The sequence below is a fragment of the Schistocerca serialis genome, chromosome 10 (assembly GCF_023864345.2).
Source record: "Schistocerca serialis cubense isolate TAMUIC-IGC-003099 chromosome 10, iqSchSeri2.2, whole genome shotgun sequence".
Classification (NCBI taxonomy): domain Eukaryota; kingdom Metazoa; phylum Arthropoda; class Insecta; order Orthoptera; family Acrididae; genus Schistocerca; species Schistocerca serialis.
Window position 1 is genome coordinate 128,937,323 of NC_064647.1, and position 16,734 is coordinate 128,954,056.

Genomic DNA, 16,734 nt, shown 5'->3' on the forward strand with positions numbered 1-16,734 from the left:
CATAGTAGACACACAATTAAAAAAACATGGCGACAGTCTGGTTTCTGCTCACAAGAGATAAAAACAAGCACACCCAGCGACAGTATGATGGCTGTTCGCTACACTTCCCAAAAGACACAACACGGAGCACTCACTGGAAAAACACACCGTAAAACACCGCATGAAAATGGCGGCACAAAGATGGCACTCCCAATCCAAGGCAGATGGGGGGGGGGGTGGACCTGGAGTACGGGGCAAAACAAGGAGGGAGGAGAGGAAGAAACAAAAGGGGGGGCCAAGGAGGGAGAGGACTAATAAAGGGGGAGAAGGGCAGATGCGAGAGGGAATGAGAGAAGGCAGAGGAGGGAAATGTAAAAGGACTCAGGGGAGAGAAGGGGCAAAGAGAGGAGAGGTGGGGAAGAAAGAGGATGGAATGGGGGGAGAGGGAGCCCGGGAAAAGGACAGAGGAAAGGAGGGGGAGTGAGGATCAGAGTTGATAGGAGGGATAAATGGAGGGAGAGAGGGCATCATCTGGGAGGGGGAGTTGATGGAGCCACCTTGGGAAAGGAGATGTAGGGTGGAGAGATGGAGAGTAGGGGGGACACAACAATGAAGACGTGGCAGGGGGCAGGGATCGGAGAGGAGAGGAGCAACTAGGGGGTGAGGGGGTTCAAGACAGCAGGAGGTGTAGAGGATGCAGATATGTTAAAGGAATAGGAGCAGATGGGAGAAAGGAATGAGATCATAGAGGATCCGCATGGGGGACGGGAGGCGTATACGGAAGGCGAGGCGGAGTGCATGACGCTCAAGGATCTGGAGGGACTGATAGAATTTGGGGGGAGGGGGCATAATCGGAGGTCTGTACACTCATTATAATACCTCGTGCGTTCATGTATCACTGCGCGACTGTGATCAGGGAGGAGAAAAGGTTCTACGTTAGCATCAATCTCATTGGCTGCGTTACATATTAATACGCAGATCGGCGGAAGCAGAATTTGGTCCGTCTCTATGGCAGCGCCATCTCGTAGTGCGGAGACGGACGAGCGCTGCGCCTGCGTTGTTGTGCTTAGCGGGGCGCGCTCTAGTGGGAAAGTTGTGTATGTGCTGACTATGCGGAACTATGTACACAACACTTTTCAACAAGAGGACTGAACCATGCTGTACACCAAAATCTTACCAGACGCAGGTTGAATAAATCAGCTGCGTCAGTAAAAAATCACGCCAGTCATTAACTTGCACGTGCCGTCCAGTCATTAAAAGTTGCTTATCGAAAAAAAATTTGAATATTAATAAACGCTTTGTGCTGAAGTAACGGGTGTAACGGACGACGACCTTCGCGGATTGCCGGCGGGCCGCTCCCACTTCCCGGTCACAACAACTCTCCGACGCCGTGACCTCCGCGGCCAGGACACGGGAAGCCGGGGTACCCACTCTGGTGCTCGGTATTCTGTCCGCTCACTCGTGTGCGTGGCGAGAGGCCGGAATGGAAAGGCGCGTATCTATCTGCCGGCGCTGCAAAACGCTGCCGCGCATTCGCCGAGAAAAAGCGCGTGAGCGAGTATTGACGGCAGTAATTCAAGCGAGAGCTGTGTGCTCATTTGTTGCGCTGTACTCGTCTGGTGTTATCAGGAAAAATGAGGAAAAAGCACTTAACGATGGCTGAATTCGTCGTCTGTTAAATACTGTACGTGCCTATATTAACACGAAGACTGCGAAGAAATACAGATGGTCATTTAGTGCAAACTTGATTGTAGCGTGATTTCGACACTTCTAAGCGTAAATGCCTATCACGTCAGGCGACCTGGCGAACACATGCCGCACTGCAGCACAAGGAAGTTCACTGTATGTACTATATGGAATGCCGGCCGCGGTGGTCTAGCGGTTCTAGGCGCTCAGTCAGGAACCGCGCGACTGCTACGGTCGCAGGTTCGAATCCTGCCTCGGGCATGGATGTGTGTGATGTCCTTAGGTTAGTTAGGTTTAAGTAGTTCTAAGTTCTAGGGGACTTATGACCAGAGATGTTGAGTCCCATAGTGCTCAGAGCCATTTTTTTACTATATGGAACATCGAAAGCGCACTTGTTTACACCTGTACTCACAGGTGTAAAATAGCTTCAAACGCCTGATTAGTTTACAAATCTAAATATGCACTATGTGATCAAAAGTATACGGCACCTGGCTGAATACTACGTACAAGTTCGTGGCCCCCTCCATCGCTAATGCTGGAATTCAGTAAGGTATCGATGTCGGTCGGTAAGGTCTCGCACGAAGTCGGCGTTTCAAAAAATCCCAAAGGTGTTCTATAGGATTCAGGTCAGGACTCTGTGCAGACCAGATTATTAAAGGGATGTTATTCTCGTGTAGCCACTCCGCCACAGGCTGTGCATTATACTAGATCGTGTTGAAAGATGCAATCGCCATCCCCGGTTGCTGTTCAACAGTGAGAAGCAAGAAGGTGCTTAAGACATCAATGTAGGCCTGTGCTGTGATAGTGCCATGCAAAACAACAAGGGATGCAAGCCCCCACATTGAAAACACGACCACACCATAACACAACCGCTGCCTAATTTTACTATTGGCACTACACACACCTGCAGATGACGTTCACCGGGCATTGGCCATACTCACACTCTGACATCGGATCGCCATATTATGTACCGTGATTTGTCACTCCACACAACGTTTTTCCACTATTCAATCGTCCGATGTTTACTATTCCTCGCTGTCTGAGGCGTCTTGCCACGGTCCACGTGTCTCTCCCCGTCGGAGGTTCGTGCCCTCCCTCGGGCATGGGTGAGTGTGTCGTTCTTAGCCTAAGTTAGTTTAAGTTAGATTCAGTAGTTTGTAAGCTTTGTGACCTATGACCTCAGCAGTTTGGCCCCATAAGGCCTTACCTCAAATTTTAAAATTTTTGTTCTCCTTACACCAAGCGAGGCGCCGCGGACTTCTAGTACTCGGCCACACACAACTGATATCAACAAAATGTACGGGCCTGAAGATGGCGTTGACGCAACGTCGAAACTAGTAGCCAAATAAATATTAAATCTTAAGGTCAGCTTGAGGAGTTTCATTTTAATAAAAATTCCAACTTCTGTTTTCCCTCCGCAGTTTTTACCGTCTACAGCTTCCACGAGTGCTACGGTAGTTATTCTTAACCACATGTCCTATCATCCTGTTCCATCTTCTCTTCAACGCCCCTTCTTCGGTTTGCTTCCAGTCATTAGACTGTCCATTCTGTTCAACAAGTCCTAAGATTCTTCCAAACTTTCACACTAAGAATGGCAATGTCATCAGCGAATCTTGCCGTTGATATCCTTTCGCCTTGAATTTTAATCCCGGTCCTAAATCTTTTATTTATTTCCATCATTGCGTCCTCATATATATTGAACAATAAGGCGACAGAGTACATCGGCTTTTCGGTTAAACTTGAAACAAGTGCGTTTTTCTCCGGCATTAATCATTGATTCCGCAGTGGAGAGCCGGCCGCTGTGGCCGAGTGGTTTTAGGCTTTTCCGTCGGGAGCCGCGCTGCTGCTACGATCGCAGATTCGAATCCTGTCTTAGGCATGGATGTGTGTGATGTCCTTAGGTTTAGTTAGGTTCTAAGTCTAGGGGACTTTTTTTTTATAAGTCAACCAGAATGCTTCAGCTGTACATTTCTGTCTGCACATGCTATAAATGCTGAATGTTGTAGTATAAAAGCGGCTTCGTAAGCAACAAGCTGTGATCATCCTGCATCCATCTCGTCCGAATCATGTGTCACTAGGAATCGCAGCGTACAGTCAGTATTTCTCGAACACAAATTTTTAAAATAAAAGCAATATCAGATCGAGTGTAAGCTGTTAAAATTTAAAATGTATTAATCAAGTGACCAGTTTAGATCGCTGTACGATCATCTTCACATACTGTGTTTACCAGCGCTACAGAGAGCTGTTCCTCGCCATGGTCTCTGCAGCCGTCATCGCGGAGTGTTAAGAATCTGACGATCGAACCACGAATCCGGTCACCTGATTAATATCCTTTAAATTTTAACAATTTAGATTAGTTTTATTTTAAATAATTTTAATTTTGGTCGCTGTTTCCCGAGGAACACTTCCCCTAAATATATTTCGAACACTTACAGCTTCTTTCAGGATCGGAAAAACTTTTATTTTTAATTTTGATTTCCAGACCAGCGATACAAGATATTCAAAATAGCCCTGTGACGTGGATGAAGTTCTCTTTGGTATTTTCAGTGCGATGTACAGCCATTTCTAGAGCAGACACGGGTTAATTGTTCCAATCTACTGCATCGTATATCACTGCTTCACTGCCTCTCAAAAAAGAACTTACCTAAGCCGGCCGCTGTGGCCGAGCGGTTCTAGGCGCTTCAGTCCAGAACCGCGCTGCTGCTACGGTCACAGGTTCGAATCCTGCCTTGGGCATCGATGTGTGTGATGTCCTTAGGTTAGTTAGGTTTAAGTAGTTCTAAGTCTAGGGGACTGATGACCTCAGATGTTAAATCCCATAGAGCCATTCGACCATTTGAACATTATCTAATGACATATGATACCTGATTCTCTTACTGACAGACTAATTCCTTGCTCCACCAGGGGCCATCTCGATTGTTTCTAATTTTTATCCGTTTAGACAAGAATAGTATAAGGTCATCTGTGACCATACTGGCACTAAGCAGTAAAACACTGTTCTTGATCGAAAATATAATTTTATTCATCATTCACGACATGTTTCGCCATCATGAGATTTGTGACATGAAATGTAAGCCCAGAAACGAGAAGGTGGAAAACCGATACAGGGTGTCCTGTCACTTAGTGCTCCATAACACCACGCCTGCCCAACTGACATAGGCAGTTCGCTACAATAGAGGGAAACCAGTCCACCAGTACCTGCCGTTAATAATAGTTTCTTGTTTTCTTTCTTGGGCCCTTGGTCCCACGTCACGAGGGGTCGGCCATGTTACTGTTGATTTGTCAGTGTTAGTTGTGGAGGTTGGCCGGATGGCCTCCCTGCCGCCACCCCGAACCCCCTGGGACGGAATTAGTGTACCTCAACTGTCTGTGTCTAGTGTGAACCATAGAATAGTGCGAATGTTTTCAGATGTCTGCAAGGCGTGTAACTGAGGCACAACGTGGGGACCAGTCCAGTATTCACCTAGCAGGATGTGGAAAACCGCCTAAAAACCACATCCAGGCTGGCCAGCATACCGGCCCTCGTCGTTAATTCGAGGCCGGCCCCCTACCCGAGTCCAGGAAGCAGCACATTAGCGCACTCGGCTACCCTGGCGGGTGTTTGTGATAGTATTGTGTAATAATAAAGTATCGTGATCCGTAATTCCTGGGTCACTGTGCATTTTGCTGCAACTATATTGCAACTCGTAGAACTACGTCTAGTTCCTAACTGCACTTCTTATCTCTTACGCGCCCTGGTATCTGACGCCTCAGCTACTTACGTCTGTAGCAGAGACAGCTGCAGAGACGTGCAAAAATCTACCTAATGGTACACTACCTAATGGTACCAGATACCTAATTACTAATAATCTAATACTCATTATAAAATATTGTGAACTGTTTCTCCCGTTTATAAGTGGAGCACTTCAATGGTAAATTTCTTTGTATGCTCATCGTTAAAGCCCAATTTCTTATCAACTATTATACATCTGATTCTCACACCATGGTATCAGCGCAAGAAATCTGTAAAATATGAGCAATCCCGCAAGGGCACTCCGTTCTCCACATTATGCTACGCTTTCCATCCTCGATGAAATAACTTCTCAGGCGGCTTAAACAGATTGTTACATCAGTATTCTTCCTGAGGAATTTTTTGGAATGCCATACATTCTGTCTAGATATAACCTTGTTATCAACCACCATAATTGTTTAATAAATATAATACATTTTCGTCTTCTTTGTGGTGTTCAAATGACCCACCGGTAACTACTTTTACAGGAAATCGGTATAGCCTGTTCAGGGTGTCTCAGGAGGAATGGTCAGTATTCAGGAACAATCATTCGAAGCGAAAAAGTCGAGTAAACACGAGCTCTAAAATACATTCCTTAAGCGCTATGAGAACGGCTTCATCTCCGATAGTGTGAAAATAATATCTTCTTCTTGAAGCTCTTTGCTTTCCGTATTTTGAGGGGAGGTAGTATCGACCAAAACAAGAAATAATGTACAGTAAACGTAGGTTCCAAAGTGCATACTTGGTAGATCTTATTTTGGTTTAGCCACACACTATATGTTACTTAATAGGCATCGGAAAACTGTGGAAGCAGAGATGCAATATAAACATCCTTGCGCCAAAAAGAGATGTCTACGAAAATAAAGATGAAGATATATAGAGTTAGTCACCTAACACTACCGCTGGATATATTTCGTAAACCACATCAAATACTGACGAATCGATTCCACAGACCGAACGTGAGGAGAGGGGCTAGTGTAATTCGTTAATACAAACCATACAAAAATGCACGGAAGTATGTTTTTTAACACAAACCTACGTTTTTTTAAATGGAACCCCGTTAGTTTTGTTAGCACATCTGAACATATAAACAAATACGTAATCAGTGCCGTTTGTTGCATTGTAAAATGTTAATTACATCCGGAGATATTGTAACCTAAAGTTGACGCTTGAGTACCACTCCTCCGCTGTTCGATCGTGTGTATCGGAGAGCACCGAATTACGTAGGGATCCAAAGGGAACGTTGATGGACCTTAGGCGCAGAAGAGACTGGAACAGCACATTACGTCCAAATGATAACACCTTTTTATTGGTCTTTTTCACTGACGCACATGTACATTACCATGAGGGGTGAGGTACACGTTCGACGGGCGTTTCATAGGACGTGGAGGACGCATAAATTGGCCAGCCCGTTCTCCTGATCTTACACCTCTGGACTTCTTTCTGTGGGGTACGTTAAAGGAGAATGTTTACCGTGATGTGCCTACAACCCCAGAGGATATGAAACAACGTATTGTGGCAGCCTGCGGCGACATTACACCAGATGTACTGCGGCGTGTACGACATTCATTACGCCAGAGATTGCAATTGTGTGCAGCAAATGATGGCCACCACATTGAACATCTATTGGCCTGACATGTCGGGACACACTCTATTCCACTCCGTAATTGAAAACGGAAACCACGTGTGTACGTGTACTTCACCCCTCATGGTAATGTACATGTGTGTCAGTGAAAAAGACCAATAAAAAGGTGTTAGCATGTGGACGTAATGTGCTGTTCCAGTCTGTACCTAAGGACCATCACCGCTCCCTTTGGATCCCTATGTAATTCGGTGCTCTCCGATACACACGATCGAACAGCGGAGGAGTGGTACTCAAGCGTCAACTTTAGGTTACAATATCTCCGGATGTAATTAACATTTTACAATGCAACAAACGGCACTGATTACGTATTTGTTTATATGTTCAGATGTGCTAACAAAACTAACGTGATTCCATTTTAAAAAACGTAGGTTTGTGTTAAAAAACATACTTCCGTGCATTTTTGTATGGTTTGTATTAACCAATTACACTAGCCCCTCTCCTCACGTTCGGTCTGTGGAATCGATTCGTCAGTATTTGATGTGGTTTACGAAATATAGCCAGCGGTAACTTTAGGTGACTCACCCTGTATATGTATTATAATGTTTCCTTAAGATGATATCAATTTTTTCGCTCTTCAACTATCGGTCTATTCCCGTCCGTGTTTCTGGGTGGACGTGTTGCTTGAGTATCAGACAACAACAGGGTGTAAACGGCATAAGGCGCCAAAATTATACAGATGGTACATCTCGGTGTGCTTGACAAAAAAATCTAATGACATTTTCTTGTATCATGTACTTTATTTTTTTATAATTAAAACCTAATGTTCATAGGATATATAGTATACGTGAAGTGGACTGACAAGGCAGCCAGTCCACAGTGACGGGTAGCCGATAGAAAGGCACGCGTACACACTCACGCCGACGGGCGTCAATTCTGGAACAGGATAACTATTGAATGGTAGCAAGAAAAGTACGTAGCTGCTTTATACTTAACTTTATTATTTGATGACTACATCATTCTTCTTGAGACATTTATACTATAACTCTCAAAGTAGGTAAGGCTAATGGCGCTTTGCTAGGTTGTAGCCATGGACTTAGCAGAAGGCTATTCTAACTGGCTCTCGGCAAATGAGAGGAAGGCTTCGTCCGTATGGTCGCTAGCAATCTCCTCGTACAACTGGGGCGAGTGCTATATCGTCTCTCGAGACCTGCCTTGTGGTGGCGCTAGGTCTGCGATCACACAGTGGCGACACGCGGGTCCGACATGTACTAAATGGACCGCGGCCGATTTAAGCTACCACCTAGCAAGTGTGGTGTCTGGCGGTGACACCACAATACGCATTTCTGTTTACGTAGTCAACCGACAGTACACGGCGTACCTAGCTTATTGCCTACAATGACAGGCGGCCAGAGAAAGCCAACGAGCCGACCAGGGGATTGAAATCATTAGACGTGTACAACGACGTGGTGTGATAATCAGGTGGTACCGAAAAAAGGAATGTAAACGGTTTTTGGGTTGTCAATAATGTGTAATTCGCTTTACGTGAATTGAATACGAGGTGCATTCAAGTTCTAAGGCCTCCGATTTTTTTTCTCCGGACTGGAAAGAGATAGAAACATGTGCATTGTTTTAAAATGGGGCCGCATTCATTGTCAATACGTCCCAGAGATGGCAGCACCATACGGCAGATGGAATTTTACCGCCAGCGGCGTGAATGAGAACTGTTTTAAATACTTAAAATGGCGACGTTTTCCTTACTTGAACAGCATGCAATCATTCGTTTTCTGAATTTGCGTGGTGTGAAACCAATTGAAAATCATCGACAGCTGAAGATGTGGTGATGGAGTTATGGATGTGTCGAAAGCGTGTTCGTGGGTGCGACAGTTTAATGAAGGCAGAACATCGTGTGACAACAAACTGAAACAACCTCGGGCTCGCACAAGCCGGTCTGACGACATGATCGAGAAAGTGGAGAGAATTGTTTTGGGGGATCGCCGAATGACTGTTGAACAGATCGCCTCCAGAGTTGGCATTTCTGTGGGTTCTGTGCACACAATCCTGCATGACGACCTGAAAATGCGCAAAGTGTCATCCAGGTGGGTGCCACGAATGCTGACGGACGACCACACGGCTGCCCATGTGGCATGTTGCCAAGCAATGTTGACGCGCGACGACAGCATGAATGGGACTTTCTTTTCGTCGGTTGTGACAATGGATGAGACTTGGATGCCATTTTTCAATCCAGAAACAAAGCGCCTGTCAGCTCAATGGAAGCACACAGATTCACTGCCACCAAAAAAATTTCGGTTAACTGCCAGTGCTGAAAAAATGATGGTGTCCATGTTCTGGGACAGCGAGGGCGTAATCCTTACCCATTGCGTTCCAAAGGGCACTACAGTAACAGGTGCATCCTACGAAAATGTTTTGAAGAACAAATTCCTTCCTGCACTGCAACAAAAACGTCTGGGGAGGACTGCGCGTGTGCTGTTTCATCAAGACCACGCACCCGCACATCGAGCTAACGCTTCGCAACATTTTCTTCGCGATAACAACTTTGAAGTGATTCCTCATGCTCCCTACTCACCTGACCTGGCTCATAGTGACTTTTGGCTTTTTCCAACAATGAAAGACACTTTCCGTGGCCGCATATTCACCAGCCGTGCTGCTATTGCCTCAGCGATTTTCCAGTGGCCTAAACAGACTCCTAAAGAAACCTTCGCCGCTGCCATGGAATCATGGCGTCAGTGTTGTGAAAAATGTGTACGTCTGCAGGGCGATTAGGTCGAGAAGTAACGCCAGTTTCATCGATTTCGGGTGAGTAGTTAATTAGAAAAAAAATCGGAGGCCTTAGAACATGAATGCACCTCGTACAACCAGTATGTTTCTCAACAAGTCGATAACGAAGGTCGTAGTAGTAATGACAAGCTAATGTATTTCCATTACTGCAAATTCAATCAGTCACCAAGTAGATAGTTGTGCATTCATTACAATCAACTGTTTCACCTTTTTATGGCAATGCCATAACGAATACTACATTTTCGTTCTGTACAACAACATCGTAACGAAAAGAAAACCCATTACTTCGTTTCCTCTTACACCAATACTACAATAAATGTTCGAAATGACCACCATTCGCTCCTACACATGCTTCATTACGGCGAACCCAGGTTCGTCGGACTCGTTCACACACATGCACATTGGCCTTTATGGTATAGGCAGCATCTAAAATCTTCTGCGTCAATTCGTCCACATTATTTACTGGCTCAGCATAAACAACTTCCTTCATATGGCCCCAAAAGTATAAATCCAGTGGATTTAAATCAGGGCTGCGTGCTGGCCATCGACGTGGACCCGAACGCCCGATCCATCGTCCTGGAAATCGACTATCCAAAAATCTGCGTACTCTGTGACCAATGTGGGGTGGAGCACCATCGTGCAGAAACCACATGTTATGACGTATGCCTAACGGAATGTCTTCTAACAACGTTGGTAACAATGTTTCCTCTAGAAACGTTCGGTAATAGTTACCAGTCAAATGTGCAGATGAAACATAGGGCCAAATAATGTAATTATCGAGCATACCCGCCCACACATTTACGGAAAATCGTCGCTGAAAATGTGTTGCCACTACGTAGCGAGGATTGTGTACACTCCAAGTGTGCATGTTATGGAAATTAGTTGTTCCGTCGCGAGTGAAACGCGCTTCATCTGTGACGAGTATTTTGTTGACCAAATGATGCTGCGCACTGTGTAACAAAAACCACTCTGAGAATTCACGTCGTGGAGGGAAATCTTGTTCTTCCAGTGCTTGTACGCGTTGAATGTGGTAACGCCGCAGACGCTCCTCTTGTAATGTGCGGTGAACGACAGTGCGCGATATATCCACGTGGCGGGCGATGCTTCTAGTACTCTGAGAAGGATCCTCCTGGATGCGGTCCAGAATTCTTTCCTCAGCTTCCAATGTACTATCGCCGCGTTGTGGGCCTCTGCCTTCTGCGCGGGGCAGTAAAGAGCCAGTATCTCTCAGTCTAAGGAAATTAAATACGCACTCGTCAGTTGTATTCTGTCATGATGTAACAAAAACGGAAAGCGTATCAGAACAGAAGATACGTTTCGCATACGGACGAAAATTTACAAAGGTGCAGATAATTACTGTACTTTATTAAGATGTAAATGCATAATAATCGCATACGAGTAGAGAATTACAATGACACAAACCTTTGGTGCACAGAAGCAAATGTCTTTCGTGCAGGAAGTCTTCGTTGTGGGAAGCGTTCTCGATAAATTCGTACAGCTGCCCTTGCAACACCTTTCGCCCCGCCATAAATTAAATGCATATCGCATAGTTCAGCTATAGTAAATCTCCTTTCCATCCTAACAGTTAACAGAGTAACAATAACATGTGCACAGCTTACTCTCCTACTGTCGCCGCTCGGTGTATTACAATGACGCAGCCACTCAGGCCGCAGTTGCCTATGTGTTTACGATTTACGCTCGCGAAGTCAATACGCGCAGCGGGCAATAACAGGAACCGATTGCTTACGTACATGCACGGCCAAGTATCTACTTTTCCAAAACCATCATCCTGAGACGAACTGTTTTTTTCTGGCAGAACCGTAGGAAATACGCAAACATGTTACCAGACTTTTTTGTCAAGCATTGCGAGATGTGCCATCTGTATAATTTTGGCGCCTTATACCGCTTACACCCTGTATACTTGTGTAAAAATTTTTACAATGTACCTCCTGCAAAGCAAGGCAGTTTCTTTCATTTCTAAATTGCTTAACCCTGAAAATGATAGCTGGCTACAACGTAGTCTGGAAACTTCGGAAAACACGGCGACATAATTTATGATTGTATTATTCCTTATAACGCGGCTGGTCAATGCATCATTTTCTAGAAGAAAGAAGAGCTAAATATCTCTTTCTTCAAAAGGGAGTTAGTATATCAATCAATTTAGTCTGTTACAGTGGTAATCGTAGCGAGAGTTTGGAGGTGCGAACTCAGATGTGTGAATTGCTGCTGGTGAAAGTATCCGCCAGCCACACACCTGGAAATAATCCACATTATTCGCTCCTCCTTACGGCGCCAGGACTTGAACACTAGTTTAATACCTTTAGAGCTATTCGCACTTCAGAATTTTAAACATGGTTGAAGCAGCAACTGTTGAAAATCTTCGCGGTAAATGAAAACAGCCAAACAGTTGCAGAATTAACAGCGGGTTCGGAATATTTAAATATACCTTAATCAGAAGCAAAAATACACCTGAACAGTATGACACCTTCATTAGCAAATGACTTAGGAACATAACTGAGATATAAAAAAAAAACCCTTACAGCTTTAAGTAACCATGAAAATAACCAAGGTATTACAATCACAAAAACTTTTAGTCACATACTAAAATCACATCCTGCAGTGGAGATACATAAGACAGTCGTGCCAAAGGCGTCATCTGTAGTTAAAATTAGACAATCACCTCCATCTGTACAGCATAATTATGAAGAGATGGTCGATGCAAACACGTCAAATTATTAGTACTTAGCCTGTGAACTAGCGTGAAGAGTGTGTGGAAGCACTAAGGCAGACAATTTCATCGAGAGAGGGCACTTGTGGTATGCGCGAGACACTTGCGCACATTAAAACCCAGGGATACATACTCATGCGCGTCAAAATTTTAAAGGTTGTGCTAATTCAAACCCTCTGTGTTAATAAATAGAACATATCAGATTCATTTAAAATATCTGCATACAATAGAAAATATGAACACTTGTTTGCCTGTGTCCTAGTGTCAAGCAGGTGAAGCTTGCGCTAAGGAACAAATCTAACGGGAGAAGGCAGTAGTGTTATGCGAGAGAGTCTCGCGCAAATTAAGACAAGGATACATACTAGCGAAAACGAACACAGTGTTGTAGTAAATCGAAAACAGCTGTCGTCATAAGTAGAAAACATAACAGAATCATTTAAACCACACATACACATCGAGAACCGCGAACAATAATCATCAAAAACACGCAAAATCCATACAAGACAGGAAAGAAGCATATCACCAGCATCAACAGACAAAACAAAAAAAACAAAAAAAAACAAAAAAAAAAAAGTGAGAGAAAGAAAGAAAAAAAACCTAGCTTCTAGTCAGCCAAACTACAGGGTGTCCCAGCTATCTTGTCCACCCAAAATATCTCTGGAACAATAATAGCTATTGGAAAACGACTTTTACCGGTATCAATGTAGGGCTGGGGCCCATGAATGTACATATTTGGAAACATTCTAAAACGAAAGCATACGTGTTTTTTAACACAAACTTATGTTTTTTTAAATGGACCTCCTATAATTTTTCTGCAGCAATCCATAGCATAACAAAGCACATACACAATGGCGTTGATTGCATCGCAATATTGCCATTACATCCCGAGATATTGAGGTGCGAAGTTGACGCTTGAAACACCCGACATGCGCTGCTAGCGCACGTCCTGAGGCTCAGGCGTGAACCCCATGCTGCCCGTAATCGCGATGTGATTGACATGCGTAATCACACTTCCATACTTATGAAGAGGTCCGAAACGAATAATATGGTCTGCTGCCATCCTGCATTAACGTCGTACATTCCAGCAGGTATTTATCCCATAGGCAAGAGGTGATGCGGTTCTGTAACATATCTGTGTACCGCAACGTTAGTCACAAAGTTAACTTCACTTATCGTTAATCCGTTACTAAAATGGTAATGCCGTTCAACTTTAAAACTTTACTTTAGTGTAGATCTAGCGCAAGTGACAGTTAATCAGTCACTCGTAATAGTAAAATTCATGTTGATGGTTTTAGTGAAACGAGCAAGTGGACTAAAAGTTTTACCGTTGTTTAGGTAAAAATGTTTTGATTTGGGAAGTTCAGGTAGGACATAGAAGATGAATGTAAACATGTTTAACCAATTAGTTTTATTTTCACATAATTATCAATGTTATGTTTATCTAATGCGTTAAATGACAAATTGTTGCAAACAAATGTTTCTTAACATCACTGTGTAAAATGGCCCTTTGTAGAAACTTCCACTGTGATACCAGCACTCCATACTAAACATAGCGTTCACATCTCATGCTCAAAGTGATGCCCATTGGCTTGCATACATGGGGTCACTCTGCGGATGAAGGATGCCCTACTTCGTGCTACTGTTTCCTCTTTGATGGCTGTACAAGCATCAATAATGCGTTGCTTCATGTCCTCTGGTGTTGTTGGTTCATGTTGGTAAACAGCATCCTTCACTGCTCCCCAAAGAAAATAATCCAGCGGTGTAAGGTTGGCAGATCGAGCAGGCCACCTAACTGGGCCACCTCGTCCAATCCACCTACCAGGGAACTTACGGTTCAGAAGTCGTCGTGCTCGTAAGGCGTTATGTGGAGGGCATCCGTCATGCTGATACCACATGACCATTCTCCGGTTCAGAGGTACTTTTGTGTCCAAGAGAACAGGAAGATTGCGTCGTATAAATCTGGAGTATTGTCTGCCATTTTGGATGCCATTTATAAAGAAAGGTCCGATAATGGTATCTCCAATAATCCCACACCAAACATTAACTTTCCACGGACGTTGATGCTCTACCTGACGGAGCCATTTTGGATTGTCTGCGGACCAATAATGCATATTCCTCATATTGACAATTCCTTTGTTGGAGAATGATGCCTCGTCGGTAAAGAGAACATCTGCAAAAAAATTTGGATTAGTCAGAAGTTTTTGCTGAGCGCACCGACAAAATGTTACCCTATTGCAGAAGTCATTTCCATGAAGATTCTGGTGTAAATGAACATGGTAAGGATGAAATTTATGACGTTTAAGAATACGCTGTGCACTTGATTTCGACACACCAACTTCACGTTCAATTTGACGTGTGCTGATTTGAGGATTCACAGCTATGGTAGCGAGCACAGCAACTTCAGCACGTTCATCTGTGCGTGTTCTAGGACGATGTCGAGGTCTTGGATTTAAGCTTCCCGTTTCACGTAGACGAGATGTGAGACGACCAAACATCCTGCGCGAAGGCGATGGCTTGTCAGGGAATCGTCTTCTGTACAGTCGTTCTGCCTGAACAGCATTTCGTCCACCTACAACAGGGTACAGTACAGGTATGTAGAGTAGGGTAGAAAACAGACATATTAACTTAATAATCATAATGTTCGCTAACAGTACTATCAACAAACAAGCAATCTCATAACGAATTTCCCGTCAACGTACATTCTCCATAGATCAGCAGCATTTCTACCATATCTTCATGTGTGTACATTATACTGTACAGTGTAAGTTCCATAACACAACGTTTATTCATAATGTGTACTACCTCCGTGCCGTCCCTATATTACTACTGACAGCCTTGGGAGAGCCAGTCCTGACAAAACTCTACCGTCTGGTGAGCAAAATGTATGGGACAGGCGAAATACCCTCAGACTTCAAGAAGAATATAATAATTCCAATCCCAAAGAAAGCAGGTGATGACAGGTGTGAAAATTACCGAACTATCAGTTTAATAAGTCACGGCTGCAAAATACTAACGCGAATTCTTTGCCGACGAATGGAAAAATTGGTAGAAGAAGAAGAATTGGGGAAGATCAGTTTGGATTCCGTAGAAATGTTGGATCACGGAGGCAATACTGACCCTACGACTTATCTAAGAAAATAGATTAACGAAAGGCAAACCTACGTTTCTAGCATTTGTAGACTTAGAGAAAGCTTTTGACAATTTCGACTGGAATACTCTCTTTCGAATTCTGAAGGTGGCAGAGGTAAAATACAGGGATTGAAAGGCTATTTACAATTTGTACAGAAACTTTCTGAGATAAATGTTTGAAAATTTCTAATTCCTCGAACAGGGCAAGATTGTAACATTTACTGACTTCGTGCAGCAATTCTACGTCATCAAGTTTACGTGGCGTATGCTGTAAGAGCAAAGTTGTTCAGCAAACGTGGAATTGTACACGTTTTCTCCATATTTACCTAGCATGTGTTCTTTATATCTTACTTTAATGGGTCTACGTGTCTGTGCAACGTAATAGTCGGGGCAGTCATTACACGTAAATTTGTAAACTGATGAAAGTATCTTTAGATATACCGAGACCTTGGTCAAGGATTTCAATAAATCTTATCCAGCAACTGTTTGGCTGTTATCACTCACTACGCGCACTTGTTTATCTTCGTGTCTCTTCTGCTGAACAAGTGCTCAGGCTTGAAGTATGCATTGTAGGGCACATGTTTACTGGACATTTTTCTCTCTAGTTTCCGTCCGCACTCCTCCAAAAATATGGAAATCAAAGAGCTTGCAGTAGAAGAAATTTCTCAGTATGAGGCAGTGGTCATGGCTTTTAACGTATGCGTTTTAGAGGGTGTGCAGACATTTGCCACGCCGGACATTTGCCACGATTTTACCTGCTCCGAAGGTTCAAATGGTTCAAATGGCTCTGAGCACTATGGGACTTAACAGCTAAGGTCATCAGTCCCCTAGAACTTAGAACTACTTAAACCTAACTAACCTAAGGACATCACACACATCCATGCCCGAGGCAGAATTCGAACCTGCGACTGTAGCGGTCGCGCGGTTCCAGACTGAAGCGCCTAGAACCGCTCGGCTATGCTCCGAAGGGTTGGGTCCCTTGTCTCCCCCTCCTCCTCCTCCTCATCGCTTACTGAGCCTTTCCGCTGGTTTACTTAACATAGAACCAGAATCTCTTTGGAT